Source organism: Macrotis lagotis, chromosome 1 (assembly GCF_037893015.1).
Source record: "Macrotis lagotis isolate mMagLag1 chromosome 1, bilby.v1.9.chrom.fasta, whole genome shotgun sequence".
NCBI classification, from domain to species: domain Eukaryota; kingdom Metazoa; phylum Chordata; class Mammalia; order Peramelemorphia; family Peramelidae; genus Macrotis; species Macrotis lagotis.
This window is the reverse complement of record NC_133658.1, coordinates 214,990,764-215,012,843: the sequence shown is the minus strand read 5'-3', so window position 1 is coordinate 215,012,843 and position 22,080 is coordinate 214,990,764.

The following is a 22,080-nucleotide window of genomic DNA, read 5'->3' as shown; positions in this document are numbered from 1 at the left end:
AATTCTTTGGATAAGTCATTTAATAGTTAATATTTGTATAGAGCGTTTGAGCTTGATAAAATACCTTACATACACTATCTCATGAAATTGTTAAAACAACACTATGAGATAAATATTATAAAAATCATATTTATAGGTCAGGGAGCAAGCTTAAAGTGGAGAGGTGACTGATCCATGAACATACAGCTAATACTCAGTTTCCCTGAAAATATGTCCTAACTAGAAAAAAAGCTCTAGCATGATTTTTAAGAATGCTCATAATATAAGCCCCTTCCAAAAATAAGCCCCAAAATGAGCTAATCTTAAGTCGGAAAGAAATCATTTAGTATATCCATTGAAACACACAGCAGACGTTTATACTCTTGAAATTGATAAAGCCTGGTGTATGTAAGCAATTATAAAGAAGTAGGTCGATTTACTGCTGTCACTTGTTTTTTGAAGTGGCCAAAGACTTCTTCTAATCTGGGATTCAGCCAACATTCATATGAAGAATTTCCTTGCAGGGAGAAGAATAGATCAAATAATTATTACTGCAGTAATGATTGTCTACCAGACATTCTCTGAAAATAAGCCTTAATGTGTTTTTGGAACAAAAATTAATATAATACCTAATCTAATCTTCAAGGAAATACAGTAAATGTGATTAAATCTCAGGTCTTTCTTCATTTAATATTAAAAATTCTTTCTATTAAATCATATTGCCCCTAATAGTTAAATTTTTTGTCCATAGTAGAAGAATTTTGGACTAGGTAAACTTTGATGTCTTTGATCCTATACATGTTAGAAGTGTGTAAGACTTTAAAGATCTTTCCTGCTGCTTGATAAGAGAAGATAGAGTGACAAGATCCCCTGAATAATTAGTTAGTGGTGGAACTAGAAGAAAATCCCAGGTATCCTAAAGGACAATGCAATCATGATTCTAAACCTAAATTATAATAAGAAGGAGAGCTAATATAATTATAACTATCTTTAAATGGGAGAAGAGCCAAATCGAGTTTGATACCTGTTTTCTTCCCATTCTTGTTTCTTTCCATAGTGATTATACTGATTTCCTTGTGTCTTGCCAATTCGTTCTTCTCCTGAATTCATATTATGTAGTTGATTTCTTAAATCCAAATGTAGGACATTATATATATTCCTATTAAATTTCATTTAGAGAATTAATGCAATTAAAATTCTTGGAAAAGAATCCAGAGTCCTTTTCTTCCCACCAAAATAGAACAAAATTAAAGACTTTTTGAGGGAATCCTGTTAGCTAATGTCATTCAATATATTATCTATCCATTTCAACTTTGTGTCATTTACAAATTTGATAAGCAACTCATCTCTCCTTTTATTCAAACCATTAATAAAAATATTAAAGAAGATTAACAGGAGGCAGAGACAAGATGGTGACAGGAGAAGAGCTTCTCCTAGTTGTTCTCTCCATAATATTTCAAAAATCTTAAAATTATGACTCTAACTAAATTTTTGAGAGGCAGTTCTCCAGACCAAGGTAACATGGAAAATAGTAGAAAGGCTCCACTCCACAGGGTTAGAGGGATGGTGGCCAGAGTGAAGAAACTGCAACCTCCTGGAGCCTTGGTTCCCAGTAGCAGGGGCAGTTTCCTGATCTACACCCTGGGAAGCACTGGGCACAAATTGGAGGATCAGCGGAGGGGACCTCTGCCAGAGTGAGTGCAGGAAGACCAGGCCCTCAGGACAGTTGCAACAGTCAGTGCAATCAGTTCAGCAGTGGCTGCCCTACAGCAGCCCATATCCAGGACTAACAGAAGCAGGTGTGGAATCATTAAGCAGGAGCCCCCAGGCAACTTCAAAGGTCTGTCCTTTGTACCTGCAACAGGACATCCTGGGCTCTGACCACATTCAGATCCTGATCACAGTCTAGGTCCCCCATAGAACATCCCCCTCACCTCAGCCCCACGGCAGAAGGGTGCACTTGTGTTCATTCACAGACCAGGAGGGAAGTCAGAGCTTCACACACTGAGATCCTTGTTGGGGGTGTGTCCCAATAATACACAAAAGCTCAGGAAGCACCCCAAAACCAGGCACAGACTGGAGAAATGCGTACACAGAGAAAAAAGAGGAACACCATTGAAAAATACATTGTCTATGATCCCAAGAAGGATCAAAATACTCAATATGAAGATGAGGAAGGATAAGCTCCTGCATCTGAAGACTTCAAGAAAAATGGAAATTGAACTCAGGCTATGATAGAGATCAAAAAAGATTTTGAAAATCAAGTAAGGGAGATAGAAGGAAAAAAAGAAATGATAGAGATGCAGGAAAAACATGAAAAAGAAGTCAGCAGCTTAGTCAAGGAGTTCCAAAAAATGCTGAAGAAAATAACATGTTAAAAATCAGCATAGATCAAATGGATAAAAAAGTTCAAAAAGTTATTGAGGAGAAGAAAGCTTTAAAAAGCAGAATTGGTCATATGGAAAAAGAGATAAGAAAGCTCTCTGAGGAAAACAAATCCTTCAGATGTAGAATGGAGTTAAGGGAAGCTGATGACTTTATGAGAAGTCAAGACACAAAACTTCAATACCAAAAGAATGAAAAGTATAAGAAAATGTGAAACATCTCATTGAAAATAACAACTGATCTGGAAAAGAGATTCAGAAAAGATAATTTAAAAATTATTGGGATACCTGAAAGTCATGATCAGGAAAAGAGCCTTGACCTCATTTTTAAAGAATTCCTACAGGAAAATTGCCCAAATATCCTAGAAGCAGAGGGCAAAATAGAAATTAAGAGAATCCACCGATCTCCCCTGGAAAGAGATATTAAAAAACCTAACCCCCAGGAATATTGTAGCCAAGTTCCAGAACTCTCAAGTCAAAGAGAAAATATTACAAGCAGCCAGAAGAACACAGTTCAAATATCGTGGAGATGCAGTCAGGATCACCCAGGACTTAGCAGCAACTACATTAAGGGCTCATATGGCTTGGAATATAATATTCTGGGCATCAAAAGATCTTGGAATACAACCAAGAATCAACTACCCAGCAAAATTGAACATTCTCTTCCAGGGAAAAGATGGACTTAATGAACCAGGGGAATTTCAATTGTTCCTATTGAAACAACGAGGGCTGAACAGAAAATTTGACCGTCAAATGCAGGACTCAGGTGAAGCATAAAGAGCGGAGGAAAAGGGTAAATATGAGGGACTTAATGATGATTCACTGCATGTATTCCTGCATAGAAAAAGATACTGATAATATTTATATAAAATTTTTCATTTAATAGAGCAGGTAGAATGAGCTTTTATAGATGAAGCACAGGAGAGAGCTGAATTTGAAGATATAATATATTATAAAAATAGAGTCAATGGCTAAAAGAGAAATGTAATGGGAGTAAGAGAAAGGAGATAAGATATTTTGTATAATTTTGTATAATAATTTTTTATTATAATGAGCTATTGCAATGATATGGAAGCGGGGAGGTAAGGGGGAAATGAGGGAGCCTTCACTGTCATCAGAGGTGGCTTGGAGAGGAAACAGCAATGGGGTATGGACATCTAGAAAAAAAGGAGAGAAGGGAGATGGGGGAAGGGGGGAGATATGAGTGATGGAGGAGAGGGGGAATTGTGTAGGAGAGTGGTCAGATATAACACATTTTCGTTTTTTACTTCTTGCAAGGGGCTGGGATTGGGTGGCCTGCCTGGGACCATGGGGCTGGGTGGTTGCTGGGCCTTAGGGGTGGTATGTGGGCTTGGGCCCTCTTGTCCCCAGGGCTGGTGATTATTCTGCTCTGCCACTCAGCTACCCTACAGCACATTTTAGAAGAGGGATAGTGTGAAAGGAGAGGGAAAATATAGTATATAGTAGTGAGGGAGGTATGAATGGAGGGAGTTGCGATCAGCAACAGCAAAGGTGGAAAAATAAGGAAGTAGCTTTTGTGATGACCTTATAAAGAATGTTATTCACCTGAGACAGAGCTGGTGGCATTGGAATACAGAATGAAGCACATTTTTCCCTCTTTCCTTTACTTTATTTCTCATGAGGGTCCATATTTTTTGGGGGAAGGGGGTATTATGCTTACTCTTAAACAAGAATATTTTAGTAATGTATAAAAAACATCATTTGTACAAAAATAAAACTAAATAAATTTACAAATAAGAAGATTTAACAGAACTCGTCTAGTCAGTAATGATGATTCATTAAGTGCCTCTTACATACAAAGAAATGAATGTGCTAAGCACTAGACACACACACACACACACACACACACACACACACACACACACACAAAGGCAAAAGACAATCCCTGTTTTTAAGGGGCTATAAATCCATATGGGATTCCCTTTGGTCATTCAATCAGATCTAAATGCATCTGTCTTACTTACTAATTTTACCTACATTTCTTCCTTAAGTTACCAAGAATGGAATGAAACATACAGTTAAATTATCTAGATTCAAGTATTCTGCATCCATAGCATTATCCTTATTCAATAGTTTCAAAATCATACAGAAATGAGGAACCACTAAAGGGTAAAATAATTATTCCTGCAGGTTGCTTATTGATTTAGAAAACCACATAATAAATTATCTTTTATTTTATTTACTTTGTTATGTACTTCCCAATCACATTTTAATCTGCCTGGAGTTTCACTAAGAAGTCTTGTAGGCCTTATATTTGACTCATCTACTTAAATGATGAAAGCTAGGAAAACCATATTTAGTAATACTGTCATAAAAGAAAATGTGGTTAATAGAATGCAGTGTTGAGTTCAAATCTGACCTCAGACACTTAATAATTACCTAGCTGTGTGGCCTTGGGCAAGCCACTTAAAGCCATTGCCTTGAAAACTCTAAAAGAAAAAAAAAATAGAATTTAGTGTTCATGAAGACCTACAAGTTCTTAATGATCATCATTCATTTTTCAAAATATTTTCTTTAAGATTAAAAATCTAGAATTTTGGCAGAAATTAAGTTCATTTGACAAATTACACTTGGATGACTCCATATTCTTCAATTAAAATAAAAAGGCATCTTAGCCTAATTCCTATACCTCACAATAAATAACTTCTATTCTATTAACCACCATATTTCAAAGTTCTTTGGCAGTGGCTCAATAATATATTTGCCTTTTTTCTCTCTCAATTTTATATACCTGCCTTTTAAAAAAAGGGAGGTTGTTAGTGCAGACCTGGTGAATAGAAATTATTGAGGCAACTGATACTAATTACCATAGTGTAGCTGATCATGGATGTTTGATTCCCTGTAAAGCATTTTCCTACTATACTTTCAAACCAAGGGTCATTCTTTTGGTAGAGAAAGTCAACTGACATAAGAAAAGTGGGTTTTTCTCTGTTGTCTATTATTAATATTACATTTGTTCTGAGAAATTTCCTAACCAATTTTTATCTTTCTTTGACACCAAAGAGTTCACACTCTGTCATTGCCTATCAGTTGTACTCCTTGAATTCAAACCAACCATTATCATAACTGCTAAGTACTTTCTCTTTTCTTCATCAAATGTTGCTGCCTTCTCTTTTCAAGTTTCTTTTATGTATTGTTTTGTCTTATTAGATTATAAACTCTTTCAGGATAAGGACTATCTTTCTTTCCTGTATTTTGAATTCCTAGAACTTAGAACATTGCCCATCATTACTCTTTCACTGGTAGATTAAGTCCTCAAAGTTTGGATGCTACAACTCCCTTCAGGGCTTTGGAGATAACCCTTAGTTTGGGAGTGTGTAGTTTTTGAGTGCCAAATCATAAGTCCCTAAGAATTCCTCACTTATTTCAGTTGATATTATTTAGTAATCTTAATTTTCTTTTAAACAGAGGAATACATTTGGGTATTATAATAAGAACAATTGATATAAGACTTCCCCCTCAAAAGTCTGTAACAAAAGTCTCATCAGTATGCAGAGTCTAAGTAAAAGTTGGCTATAATTTAGAGAATATATGTGGCAACATGCTCATTCACAGATCCTAGAAGTACCCTTACTAGAATTCCCAAGATTTTCCCCTTGATGCCTTTTTTCCTAAAAGTTTCCTAATAGAAATTTGAAATTGTCTTTATTCATCATGTCCAGTCTGTTTTCATGCTGTTGACATAGGATACTACTATCAACTATATAAAGATTCTATTGAAATTATTATTATTATTATTATTATTATTATTATTATTATTATTATTATTCCTATTCATTCAAAGGGGCTCACAGACTAAGGGTCACATCTTTTAATAGATGTGGAAAGTGAGGCTCAGAGATTGTGATTTTAATATTTTCCATTCTTTTTTTTCCCAGTGTTTCTTTTTTCTTTATTATTTCATTTATGAGATTGTGATTTTACCAAGAGCACACAGGTAGTAAATAGCATGGCTGAGTTATAAGCCCAAATCTGTGCTCCAAGTCACATTTGCTATTTTTTTAGGTATGTCGCTTCAGACTACCTCTGATGATTATTGTTCCTTTTATTTCAATATATGAAGGATTTGTGATTTCATCAGTATGTGTATTGCTACCATCCATGCAAATAATTACCCATTCGTGCCTTAGTTTTTTAATAAAATGCAAATTCCTCAGGGGGCAGGGAAGGTCTGTTTAAAGTTTATCTTTGCATCTCCAGCATGTAGTCTAACAATGATCACAGAGTAATCACTTAATAAAAGCTTAATGAGTAAACATTCATTGCATATGAATTGTTCTATCCAAACATATGTTAATGGAATGACATATATGCTAATATATTTCTATTAAAATGTATATGTTAATATTTAAAATGTATACATGCATGTTAAAACACATGCATACACACATGCATAAAAGAGCAGACCTACATATGAATGTATGTATTTATGTATCTAAGAAATCAGCCTTTCTAGTGATGATTCACTATATTTAGCTAGAATAGACAGAGCACATATTTGGTTAATCTCAAGAGCTATGCTGGAATGTGATTACATATGATATAAATAATGAAACATGTAAGGAAGTCAAAGGTTATTTTCCAAGGAAATTCTTTGGTCCCAGGTTGAATTAAATGTACTCAGATTGCATGGGAGTAGTCATAATATTTAATTAGTGATGAAAGAGAACATGGATTATAGGGAATTTTAAAATGAAACACAAAAATAAGTGACTGTTACAATACTATTGTTATCAGAATCTCAGAGTCAGGAGGGACTTCAGAGACTGCAATATAACATACCCACTTAAAATAAGGCCCTTTATAGCATTGATTCCTAATCTTTTTATATGTTTCATTGGTTTCTGTGGCCATTCAGTGAAATGTAGGAATCCCTCCTAAGAATAATGCTTTTTCTTGTAAGTAAATAATAAATAAAATGCATGCAGTTACAAAAGAAACAAATTCTTTTGAAATCATTATCAACATATCTAAGCTAAGAAACACACACCCACACACCCACACAAACACACAAATTGCAGGACACCAGATTAAGAATCCTCATTCTTAATATATCTGACAAGTCATAATCCAACCTGTCCTTGAAGATTTAGCTCTCCTGTTTAAGGCAGTCATTTCATTTTGGTGGTTTAAACAGTTAAGTGGTTCTCTATGACAAGCCTATTTTTTTTTTCATCTAAATAGCTTGAACTCTGAACTCATGTGTAATTTAATTCAATTCAATAAATATTTGTTAAATGTTTATTGTTTTCCAAGTATTACACTAGGTAGGGAATTCAACAACACAAATTAAACATTTCTACCCTTAAATTCTTTTCAATTGGAATTCTGAAAGGTTCTGATACAGTTGTAGGATTCAATTAAATAACTGAGATTAAATATGTGCATTGTCCATTCCAGCTAAATATATTGTATTATCACCAAAAAGGTTTATTTCTGATATACATACATTTATGTCTGGTCTATATAAGCATGTATGCCTATACACATATAAGACAGGTCTGCATGCACACTTTTATATATTAATATAACAATAAATACTAAATTCCTAAATATTGACTAATTTTCTTTACAGGAAATAGCTTAATTAGAAAATAACTATCCTTTTGATATGATGGACTCTTGGTACTCTTAATCCATGTGTTTAGCATAATACTGGCACACAGCAGGCATTTATTAAATGCTTGTTGATTTGATTTGACTAGTATGTTATTTAGGAGCCTAAATTAGAATTCTAGTTCTATCACTTTGTAATTTTCACATTATATGACCTTAGACAAGTCACTTTATCTTAGACTCTTGTAAAATAAGAATTATAATATAATAACTCGATCTTCCTCACAGTGAATTTATGTGGGGAGTGAATAAGCCATTGAATTCAACAATCACCTACTTAAGTATCTACTTATGTGATAGGTTCTATACTAAATATTGGAGAAACAAAGAAAGAAAATCAAATATTCCTTACCCATTTATAACAGATGGCACAGAGCTGTCTAAATTTGAGTTATTACATAGATACAAGAAGAATAGACTTTTATTTTAACTTTTACCTTTCTTCAAGGATCCCAGTGTGGTTTTATAGCTTCTTTGTACTTTTGTTGATGAGAGGAGTCATTTTAATGATCTATAAGGTGAAACTCATGACTATTCAGTAATATTTAGATTGTCTGAAACAAAAGGTTTAAACTAGAATTGCTCCCTTCTGAGTTTATAACTATCTCTTCTTGGTATGTGACCAATAGACTATTAACCCCCCCCCCCCAACATATTCTGTTACTTATAGGTGGCTCAGTTGATATAGGGCATCAGCCCTGGATCAGAGGAAAAGAGCTGAAATCTAGCCTCATCCACTTAATAGTTGTGATCCGGGGCAAGTCACTTAAATTGCCTAAAAAAACCAAAAGAATATTTTCTACAGTAGTATATAGTAGCACAGCAAGCTCTTATTTTATTACCAACTTTGAATTTCGGTCTTGAACTTACCAGTTCTCTTTTTCTACCCTTAGCTTAACTTTTTTTTTTTTTTGGCAAGGCAATGGGGTTAAGTGGCTTGAAGAAGGCTAAACAGCTAGGTAATTATTAAGTGTCTGAGGCCAAATTTGAACTGAGGTCTTCCTGACTCCAGTGCGGGTTGTGACATCTAGCTGCCCTGCCTTGGCTTATCCTTAAGACTCATGTATTCCTACTAGCCATGGCCTTGCCCTTTTTTAATATTAAATTCATTATCTCTGTACTTTTACTCTGATGACTCTCTCCTTCTTTCATTTGATTTAAAGTTATTCTTGACCAATAGATATAGTTCCAGCTATTTCTGCAGGCCTGTTTCTTTTTCTAGAAAATGAGATTAAGTTTGAACCAGATAATTTTTAATAGAACTTTAAAGTTCTGTTCCATGAAACTATTCTTGCATAAGTTTATAGTGTATGAAAATGTCGATTTGAAATTCATCAAGTTCTTGAAATCCAATTTAATTTATGAGCCTCACATATGCATGATCTTTTTCTAAGGACTAGAAAAGGAATCAAAGTTATATAAAACAATATTCCTGCATTTATGGAAATGATAGTCTGGTAGAATGAGATAACAGCTGCACAGATAACTATCTATGACCCAGTAAGGTGGTATAGTGGATAAAGTATTGGGCCTGGAATCAGGAAGATCTGAGTTCAATTCCAACCTCAGTTATGTGACTGAACAAAATCAGTTTGCTTCTGTCAGATTCACTTTCCCCAACTGTAAAATAAAGATAATAGTACCTATGCTAAGTCCCAGTCAGCAGCCTGGGCAGTTCCACTCTATTCCAGAGCTGTGATGAGGATCAAGTAAGATAATTTTTCTTAAGTGCTTCTGGAATATATTGTAGGTATTTAATACATGCTTACACTCACCCTACACAAAATTATGTTTATGAGAGAGAGAGAGAGAGAGAGAGAAAGTTTGGTCCTGAGGAAGAAAATGCATCTGTATCCCTTTTGTGTGTGTGTGTGTGTGTGTGTGTGTGTGTGTATCTGTGTGAAGTGAGAAGACTATGGCTGTGACACATTGCATATACTGTGAAACATGAAGGATGTATCAATTAATCATGTTATTGAACAGAGGGGCACTGGGTACATCGAAGAAAAGATAGAAGCCCAGGGTATGTGAGTTCAAGGTGGGAAGATTTGGTGATACCAGTTTGTGGAGAACTTTATAGGACAAAAGAAGAACTTTGAATTTTATTCACTAGCTTACCAAGAGCCATTGAAAGAAAGCTGCTTTCTAAGTTTATAGGCTTTTTTGATTAAAGAGACCTGGTTGCATTTTTACACACTTGTTTTCCTCCTTATCTTTCTAATCTTCTCCCTAGGCTCTCACCTCTCCTCAATCTTATTATCTTCGAACATTTTAACCCAAGTGCCTCCCCCAACTGATTCCTCTCTTTTCCCCTGATTGTCTCTCTTCCCCAGCTGATGTCCCTTCTTCTCACTTTGAGGAATATGCCTTGTCAGTTGAATTCCCTTGACTGAGTGAATGGTACATATTCGACTGTCATTAGTTCTCCCCAGTTGCAGCCTAAATGTTCTCTCTGCTTCTTAACGGGCTCTGCCCAAGCTTTTTGGTCTGACACTGATGAGCATGGTAAAGACAAAGACTAAAAGTGCAAGACCACTCCCGGGATTGCAAGAAATGGAGTTTCAGCTCAAGAATTCATAGAGAAGTGCAGAGCAGAGTCCAAACTGGCCAAGTTTGTCATCTTGCTCAGACTCCCGGGATTGTAAGAAATAGAGTTTCAATTCATAGAGAAGTACAGAGCAGGGTCCAAACTGGGCAAATTTGTCATCTTGCTCATTATTTTCTTCCAGGGGGAAAAAATTCCAACTTGTATTGATTGAATAGAAAAACTTTGCTAAGTCCCAGTCAGCAGCCCGGGCAGTTCCACTCTATCTATCACTGAATTGTGGAGGGAAGCTTCTCACTCAGCGTTTTAGATCCTTGTCTTATGGGGAAAATACCCATCTTTTCTCATGCAATCCAGCTGGAATGGGCAATGACCCTCATTGTCGATCTTTCTCTTCCTATCTAACTGAAGGGGGAATCAGTCATTTTTATAATCAATGAAGAAATAATAGTAGTGAAAGCACTTATGATAGGATTTGAGAGACCTGAGTTCTGATCTAACCTTTACCATTAACTAGCTGTGCACCCCCCCCCCCCCAATCATTCCTATTATCTTTCTGGGTCTCATTTCCCTCATTTATAAAATGAAGGGATTATCCTAAAATAGCTATTTGTGATGATTTCTTTCTTATTTTTTCACCAGAATAAACCCAGAATTTACAAACTGGTGTACATAGATTCTTAATTCAGAAAATCAACAAATTCAAAAAAAGGTGATTCTTTTTCTGGTCTACTTTTTTCCTTTTTTTAAATTTTTTTTATTTTTCAATATTCATCCATACTCATATACAGATTTTTAAATTACATAATTTCCTTCCATCCTCCCCTCAGCAGTGAATATTGTAGTTACACATTTGTGTTAAACATATTTACAAATTAGCCATTTTTCGGGAATGGGGAATTAGGATTAAGGGAAAGAAAAAAATAAGAGAAATTTTTTTTGAAAAGTGAATGTAGTGTTCATCAGATTCTGAAGGTTTTTTTGATTTTGCTTTGTTTTTCTTCCTCTTGCTCTACTTTTTTCATAGTTTCCTGGTCATCATTTCCCCTCCAATATTTCCTATTCTTCATCCCTCATTCCTGAGGCTTTAGTTCAGTATGACGATCCTATGGAGAGAGGAATGTTCATTGGAGAGGACTGAAACATATCCGCAGATGATACTATTGTCTGGATTGGAAGAGCCTGGATTAAGTGATCTCTAAAATCCTGTTTAGCCCCCCCCCCCCCCATGTTTAGTTCTAGCTAAGAGAATATGAAAGGTCATCTGATTAAACCCTATCAATCCCTACATTTGGAGAATGGACTTACATTGCTACACTATATGGTCCATCTCTAAGGGAGAAAGTTGCATGGCCGTATGTGTGTCTAATGTAGTTTAATCATCCTAGTGCTGTACGATTAGCATTTTCAAGTGGTTCTGAGTTGGTTGAAGCAGATGGTTTATCTTCTCTTGTAGTGCTTTCGACTTGGACATTATATCATTTCTGCATCTAACTCTTTCCTTGCAGTGCTCACGGAATCATTCCCAATCTTACACACTGTGTTTTGACTTATTTAATGCAGGCGTACTTTCCCCGCAGTAAACATGATTACCAAAATACTCTAACTCGAGAGCTTTTGCTTCCCTCTCTGGCATAATTAGTCACACTGCACTCCCGCTGCATTTCGGGGGGAAAAAATCCGCCACACACAGCATCTTGCAAATGTGGCTTTGCCTCCTCCCCAGCTGCTTGTCTCACTTTATTCTTTTGACTCTTCTGAGTACAAAGCCCTTGCAGCTGGGGCAACAATAAGGAGAAGTTACAAGAGTTCACAAAGTTGCCCCAAGCTGCTGGACCCATCATTTTTAGGCACAGAAAGATAGTGACACCAGATGGGGAGCAGCTTTAACATTCATGGTGGTGATGGGGGGAGGGATGAAGAGGTTTGGGGGTGTTATTTAAGGGGGAAAGGGAAGAGTTTGCATGAATTCCATGACTTGGTGGGATTAAACTGAGATATTACTAGGGTTTACATGTCCAGAGTTAGAGTGTTGTTAAGTTCCTTATTAGGGCTGGTCTTTGAGAGAACAGACTATGTGACATGAATTGAGGGCATTAGGAAGATCTCACAATCTCCTCCTGTCCCATAAAAAATTTAAAAAACATTCTTCCTTATCTATTTGATACTTGAAATTCTAACAATGGGGAAAAGTTTTCATTCACTCACTAGAGGTAAAACTTTAAATGCACCTAACCTTGTACAAGGAAAAACATTGAAAGAAGAGAAAAGTGAAGATATCAGCCAATTCCTTGGAACATGTTGCAAAATGAATATACATTGGCATCATAGGATTTCAGATTTGTAAGGGACTTCATAGATCATTTAGTCCAAATCATAATAAAAGTCTAGCATGATACAAGTCCAGGGAACCCCTGACTTCTCAATAGAGGAAATAGGTTTCCCCTTTCTCACACCTATCACCTCATCACCTTTCCAGTTAATCTGGGTAGTTTATAGAGTTGTTTAATTATAGAAATGGTAGAGGACTTGACTTCTACGGTTTTCCCTAGTAATGGGGGAAAGTTTAAAAATATGATACCTAATGTACAAACACAAATCAGACAGAGCAGCCAGTTTATCATAAAGAAATAAACAAAAAAACAATGCTAAGCAACAAAGCATCATAGGATGATAAAAATCAAATCTGTTACTACTGCAATCAGTTGAAAGGCTAATACTTAAGCCTCATTGGGATATAATGTTTTCAAGACTGCTAATTAGCTCTTTTACATTTCACCTCTACACTGGCAGTGTCTAGTTAAAACATTGCTTCAAACACCAAACAATATCTAAATTGGATCTTCTATTCTGGGACCCCTGATCTAATACTGCTTTCCTTGTCACAAGACCATTCCTACTGCTGTTTCTATAACCAAATCTGTGCTGTTAGCAAGGCTGCCCTTGTTGCCAATACTCATAGTCTTTTCAGAAGCCTTTTAGTGGTCAAGGGTAGAGAAAAAGAAACAAAAGTAGAAGTGAAATCTCTAGCAGTCCATGGTCTTACTTGAGCAGAAGACACTTGTAGATCCCTAAAACTGCCATTATGTGAAGTTAGATAAGAAGTGTCCTTCCACTCCCTCCACACCACCTATTCTCTTCCAAAGCTACCTGCAGGATCCCCATCATTATGTTTACCTTCCTTTCTTATAACAGTTGTGGCATTCTGTATCATTAGTTTTCCAGGTCAGCAAGCAATGAGTCAATGCAACTCAATGATGGGTCAATACAACTCAATGATGGGCCAAGCATGGAGGAAGAAGTAAGTGGCTATCTCTTCAAGTCCAACTTTTCACTTGGTTCCTTGGTTTTTTTGAGGCTGAATGGATGTGGAGGGGGGGAGTGGTGGTCAAATAAAAGAGGGTCAAAAGAATGAGCCAAAATCTCTTTTTATTAAATTTCCAGTGAATGGTCATTTAACTTCTACTTGAAAGTCTTTTAGGAAGGAAAAAAAAAGTTCTATCTTTAGATTATCCATTCCAAGTATTAAAAGTTCAAATTGTTAACAAATTTTCCCTTACATGGAGCTGAAATCTACCTCTGCTCTGGAAGATCTATCTATTTATCTAGTTCTTCCCTGTGAGGTCAATAAGAACAAAATCTCTCTTTCACATGATAATAAATAAATACTTGGCTAGTAATGCACTAGTAAACATTTACAACTAGAGCTCAGGGAAAAAAAACTTTTTCAATTTAAGTGACGTAATCTACATTACTCCATTCTTTTTTTTTATTTTTTTTGCAAGGTAAATAGGGTTAAGTGACTTGCCCAAGGTCACACAGCTAGGTAATTATTAAGTGTCTGAGGCTGGATTTGAACTCAAGTACTCCTGACTCCAAGGCCGGTGCCTTATCCACTATGCCACCTAGCCGCCCCCATTATTTTCTTAAGTCTAGAACATCAACAAAATAATAACTCATTTGTATCATTTGCTGATTTCTGAGGTTTAAATGCTCAATGCTCACTCTGGAAATTTAACAATTAGGGGGCGGCTAAGTGGCACTGTGGATAGAGCACCGGCCTTGAAGTCAGGAGTAGCTGAGTTCAAATCCAGCCTCAGACACTTAATAATTACCTAGCTGTGTGACCTTGGGCAAGTCACTTAACCCTATTTGCCTTACAAAAACCTAAAAAAAATTAACAATCAGCTCTTGTAAGCCTATCCAAGTTAACTTCAGCAAGACCCTGCCTGAAAATAGCTATTAGGTAAAACACAATTGTATTGTGGAATACATTAGAGACAAGACAAATCCAGAATTGAATCCTGTCAATGACAAAGCCTTCTAAGGCTAAATTTTCTTACCATTAAAAAGGGAATAATTACACTTACAGGATCTAGCTGTGTAGTAGAAATGATCCAATAAGACTATATGCATAAGGTGCTATTAAGTAATAGTTAACTTTTTTAGAGATAACACAACAATAGCTCGTGTTTGTCTAGTAAATACAACCAAGAAGAGGGGTTGAAATCACAACTATCAGTCTTAGAGGTTAAACAAACATGGGCAAATAACTGAAAGTCTTCATACCTCAGTTTTCTCTCTTATAAAGTTAAAAATATCAATAATGAAGATTCAAAAGTATATGTAAAATTTAAACATTAAAGCACAAAAGAAATGTCACTTTTATTTCCCCAGTCCAAGATTGTGTTTTTTGGTTTGTTTGTTTGTTTTTCCTTCTCCAGTCTAAACATTATCAGTAATTTTGATTTCTTCTTGTAATTTATAACTCTCAATTGTCTTACTATCTTGGTCACTCTATGTTGGCCTTATACCACTTTGTTAGTGAGAAAACATAATTAATCAAGTTATAATTGTCTGTCCCCTGTGCCAGAGAGTATGATATTCATATTGAAAAGTGTAGAGCCAACATCATTACAAACAAATTGAATTCCAAGATAGGTGAGCATTTAGTAAGAGCAGCATTGAGCTGATTTAAATTACAGCAAGTTTCCAGTCCCAGATGAATTACATCTCTGGATAATGAAACAACCTACAGGTGTGATTGCAAAACAACTATCAGTAATCTGAGAAGGAAGGGGAAGAAAAAGGGCATAAGCCTTCATAGAGCACCCCAGGCACTTGGAAAATATTATCTCATTTGATCGTAATAACTGTAAGGTTAGAAACTGAGAAAAAGAGATCACACATATCTGAAGTTAAATTTGAACTCAGGTCTTCCTGACTAGACCAAAGGTTTTATCCACTGTACCACCTATTAGAATCACACAAAATAAGGGATAATAAAAAGTGGGAAAATGATGTTCTAGTTCTTAGAAAAAGGACATAAAAGATTTAAAACCATAGATTCTTTAGAGGAATTAATGTTGCCACTGGTGAGTGGGAATCTATTTAGTTATTAAACAATTGATTGTGTGTGTATTAAAAAAAAAACAGTCAGTGTTTACTAGAAATCAACCTAGGTTTACTTAAATCAATTCATATTTTGGAATGAAAAAAAATAGAAAAGGAATCGCCATTATAATATTATCTACTACTGTTCAAACCTGTTGTGTTGGCAGATCTCCAAGTAGGAGGAAACTACCTTCACATGGCCTGTATCACTTTGGAACAGCCCTAAATGTTACTAGGAAGTTATCAAGCCTATCCTTTTTATAATTTCTCTTCGGTGTCAGTTCATTCCTCTGGGACCAGTTGGAACAAATCTAATTCCTGTTCCATATGACAGATTTTAAAGTACTTGAAGATAGCCATTATTTCCCCAAGTCTTTGTTTCACTAAACTAAATGATCTGTTTTCTTCAAAAAATGCTACTACTATTAATAATAACAATAAGAATAATTAATGTTCACATTTATATTGTGCCTACTATGTATCATACTTGACAATTGAAAATTATTATCCCATTTGATCCTCACAATAACCCTTGGAAGTGGGTATTGTTATTATTATTATTCCAATTTTACAATAGTGAAAGTTCAGACAAAAAGAACTGATCCAGTTTACACAGCTAGTAAATGTCTAAACTAGATTTGAATTCAAGTTTTCTTTACTCTAATTCTGGAGCTCTCTATACAGCATCATCTAGATACTCATAAAAAAAAAGTAAGGGTGTTTCATCAGATTGGGTGGTCCTCTTTTGGATATTTTTTTTCCAGTATAGCATTGCCTTAAACTTCAATTTTGAGAACACAATGTTCTAGATGAAGTCTGATTAGGGCCTAGTAAAATGTAATTATCATTTCCCTATTACATGAGCCTCTACTTTATATTTAAAAGCATGATTTTTTTTTGTATTCAAGTTAAAAAATATGCATATGAACTTACAGAATTTTATATTATTTGCTTCAACCTATGGTTCTAGTATGAAAACATTCTTTTAAAAACTGACTTGGCATGCAATATATTAAATAACCTTTCCATCTTTATGTCATCTGTAGATCTGATCAGCATATTGTCTATACTGTTATCCAAATCATAGATAAAAATGATGAATAACTAAAATGATAAACAACTAAAGTCTAAGCCTAGATTCCAAGGAATCCCCAGTGGATAAAATGAATACCATTATGACAAAACCAAGGTGGCAGAATAAAGGCAGGGACTTCCCTGAGCTTTCCCAAATTCTTATCCAACCAACATTAAAATAACACTTCAAAATGAATTTTGAAGTGGTAGAAATAAAAAAAAAAAGGATAAGATGAAACAATTGCCCAGCCCAAGGCAATTTAGAAGGTGACAGGTAAAGACACTGAGATTAGAGTAAAGCACAGTCTAATTCAGATTATATCAATGAAGGCCCCACCTACTGAGTAAATTGAAGGCCTTGGTAGAGACTGTTTCTGTGAAGACTTCCAGAGTGCTTAGATCATAAGTAGGACATGGATCAGACAACTGATCAGAAGATAACATGAAATTCTTTACTACTACTGGGAGTAGAATTCTATTAAGTTCATATGCCTTTCTGGGTACAATCTCAAAATGAGGAAGTTCACCAGCAAGGGGCGGGGGGGGCGGGCTAGGAGGAGAAAAGGTTTGTGGTCACTCACAAATCAGAATACAGGCCAGTAGAATAGTGATCATACCTCCCCTTTGATCATATCAAAGAATTAATTCTGAAATCAGCAGTACAAAAAATCTGAGGGTTGGGACAATTTCTCTTCTACTAAATGAGACAAACCCAATTTTAACATAAAGTTAAAAGTCAAGAAATAGCTGGAAAAATGAGGAATTTGTCCATAGAAAGTTACTATGGTGACAGGGATGAATAAAATGCAAACTCAGAGGACAATAATATAAAAATAAATACATACAAAACTTCAAAGAAAATTATAATTTGGTCTAATACCTCAAAAAGGAATTCCTGGGAGCACTAAAAAAGGATTGTAGTAAATTAAATAAGAGAAGTAGAGGAAAAATTGGAGAAAAAGAAATTAGATTGATTCAAGAAAATCTTGACAAGAGTCAAAAACTTGATAAAAAGGAAAAAAAAATGCTGAAGAAAATAAAAAATAGACAAAATGGTAAAAGGATACAAAAATCCACTGAGTAAAGTTCCATAAAAAGCAGAATTGGCCAAACAGAAAAAGAGGTACCAACAGTTTGCAGAAAAGAAGAACTTATTGAAGATAAGCTAAATGAAAAGGAAGATAAAATTCAATGAAAAAAATTTTCTTCTCTTTTGATATTTTATTTTATTTTTCCAATTACTTGTTGTGAAAGGTTTTGAACATTCATCATTTTTGTTACACATTTTTCTACCACTCTCCCTTCCCATCCCCCACCTCAAAAGTGAACACTCTGGGAAAAGTTGTATTTATACATTTGTATTTCATATGTTTACATATTAGTCATTTTGTAGTATTAAGACTTAGGACTAAGAGAAAAGAAAAAAACATGGAAAAGGAAAGAAATACATAAGACAAGTTTTAAAAAAAGTGAAGATAGTATTCATTCAGAGTCTATGTTTTTGTTTATTGATCTTTATTTTTCCTGTGATATGGAAGGTGTGGTCCATAACAGGTCTCCCTAAGTTATCCTAGATCTCTGAAATATTGAGAGCAGTTGCATCCATTATAGTTGTTCAACAAATGTTATTAATATGTACAATATTCTCTTGGTTTTGCTCTCTTCACTCAGTATCACTTTATGCTATTCTTTCCATAGTTCTCCAAAGTTTAACTTTCATGGTTTATTATAGAACACTAGTAGTCCGTAGCATTCAAATACCTTAACTTGTTCAACCATTCCCCAATTGACTTACATGATAACAGATTTCAGTAATGTCTAATTATAACTCTTAACTATGAGAATTCACCAGATGAAAGAGGTATTTTAGTGTATAATCATTTAATGGTCACCAAAAGTTTTGAAATTTTGAGAATTAAACTTGAAAGGGACATTGGAAATAGTGTTGTTTAATTCAATCATTTTATAGAAGAGAAACAAGCTGAGGTCCAAAGAAGTTAAGTGCTCCACACACTAATCTTTGATGGTTTAAAACTTTACTAAGCCATTCAAAACAACACACACACACACACACACACACACACACACACACACACACATGCATGACCTCTTAGAGCTTATATTCTAATAAGGGAAGGCAACATGCGAATAAAGAAGAGTAGAACATAGAAAAAGATGTTTTCTTCTCAGTAGTCAATGATTGTGAATGAAGTCCTAAAATAATGCATTGTTATCCTCTTTACATGAAAAAAGGGGAATTTTGATTTGAATATTATTTGTAGATAGAAAAGGAATAGGAGAGTTAGCACATGGAAGAATGGAAGGAAGATGGCTGTAGTGAAGCATGATTGGTGTTCAAAATCTGACTAGATATAATTGAATATCACCAAGTAAGACTGTTTGCTTTGGGGGAGGTGTCATCTTCCAGAATAGGATTAACTTCAATAACAACATAAGGAAAAGTAAACTTTGCATGGATGTCTCTTTCGGGATTAGATTTCAAATGAAATTCACCCTTCAGGTTCTACATACTCCAACATTATCTACTACTTGTTTTTCATTCTTCTCGATCTTGCCAGTGTAAAGGAGTTGTTTATATCTTTTTCTAATACCTTTTAAATGGAATTTATGTGAAACTAAGCTTGACTGAGACTTTTCATGGCATTGATAGAAGACTCTGGTCTCAGCATTTGTGCCACAATAGTGTAACAGAATGGCATTATCCTAAGAGATTTATAGATCTCAACATGTGCATCTACTGGATTCTGGTTTGGAAAGATGCTGTCTGTGTACCAGTTTTGTTGTCTCTATTACTGTTGCCATATCACCTGGTTTTCCTACTCTACGGAGCCAATTGAAAGTGGGAGAAGACATAACAACAGTTGTCCACACTCAACAACACCTGTTCTAAATGTTGCAGGTGTGTCCCACCTTCAGACTTCTGCTTCTGTTGGCTCAAATGTGAAACTAGTAATGTAGTGATTGTAATATCCAGAACATATCCATGTAACACCTGTGTGGTGTGTATGTGGCATATGTAGAATACCTGGCTTGAACCTATCATACTCTATCCACACTTCTTTTGTCCTCAAAAGACAGTGATAGTGAATAGAGTCATAAAACAGTGGATCTTTTATGGCCCCTATTTCTTAGAATATCAGATATTCTTCAGGATTTAGCTCAACTACCACCATCTTCTTCAACAGACTTTTCATGTTTCTCCTAGAAGCTACAGCTTTACAAACATACATATATTTTATAAGGAAAAAAAGGAATATTGATTTGAGTATTATTCTTAGAACAAGAGGTAGAAAGGGGATAGGAAGGGATATGACATGATGGCAGGAAGATGGTTAAAGTAAAGTGCAGTTAGTTGTCAAAGACTGGCTAAAACATGGATGGATAGCAACTCGGACAATGTTGCTTTGGGACAGGAGTTACCCTCCAGGCCATGATTAACCTCCTCTTGCAGGAGGCTCACCCAATGACATGGTTCACTCACCTCAACATCTTCTTTCTAATCAACCTTGATTCCAAAGAAGGACCATTCCCATACCATGGCATTGAAATTTTTGAAAATCTTAGGCATAACCTTATTACTTCATAATAGGCCCATTATTTCAGCATTATAATTCTCAAACTGTCAAATATCCTTCCTTTTCTGCAAAACCAAGTAATCACAAAGAAAAAAAGTGTTAGATATTACATGCAATCATTTATTTGATAAGACAATAATAATCAACATGTCACATACACTCAAAAATAATGAATAATCAATATATCACAGTTTACTAATAAACTTATTTTCTCTCACCCTTAGAATCTTTGGACAGGGTGAACCTAGAAGTACATAAACCTGGCTCATGTGCAAAGGGTAAATTCAACAGTCCTTATTTAATCTCATAATTTTTGAAAGTTGTTTAATTTTTGTCAAGTTGTTTGAACTTTTAAGCCCAAGGAAATAGAAATTTTCAAGTAAATAACCTAAGTGAAAATAATTCCTTATAGCTTCAGGTAGATCAGAGTCCTCAACCTGGTCTTCTAAGCATTCTGCATCTCTGATAATTTTTTCTTCAAATTTGACTATTATAAGTTTTTACTCAATATAAATTCTCTTTTTTTCCCTTTCGGTTATCAACCTGTTCACACAAGAAAGGAGAAACACTCTTATAAAGTCATTTATGTGTTTCAAGTTCTTTAAAAGTCCATTATCCTTTTGTGACCATACTGTTTACATAGCATCTGAAAACTTTATTTCTTTAAATGTGTATTAAGTAGTTTTTGCTTAAGAAAAATCACCTCTCTTCTTTAGTCATAAAACTGTCTATAAAATGGCCATTATCTTATATTCTTCTCCTCTTGATTTATTTAGTTTTCCTTACACAAAATTACTTCTTCTTCCCCTTTAATTTGTCAAACTATTTAAACTTCATTTTCCATCTCTGTAGATTTTTTGTTGCTGTGATTGTTGTTGCCTATCTGCCATACCTGTAATGCTTTTATGGCCTCCATTTCTTAGAATTTAGATACTCTTCAGGATTACCTCAACCAACATCTTCTTCAACAGACTTTTTGTTTTCCTTCTACATGATACAGCTTTACAAATACATGCCATAAATGCTTACATGCACATATGGCTATATGCAGGTGTGTGCATATACATATAAGAATCCACTTCATATGTAGATATACACAAATAGGTATGTGCATGAATTCACAGACACATGTACGCATTCATATCCTTAAGAGCATGTACATTTAAAAATATGCATTACATGCACACATATCTATATGCATATAATGCAATATGCATATGCAATTATTAATCTAATTATTTATTTATATGCACTCACAGCTATTTATGAAAGGTAACATTGTAAGGCAAGACTCTCCATTTATATACATATACACTTATATGTACATGTATATGTATTTATACAGACACACTCACATCCTCCATAATCATTTTCATCATATTTCAATGACCTTAAGTCTTTCACAGTTGATAATTTTCACAGTGTTGATGCTTTATCAATGGTCTCCATGTTCTGCATAATTTAAACTGTA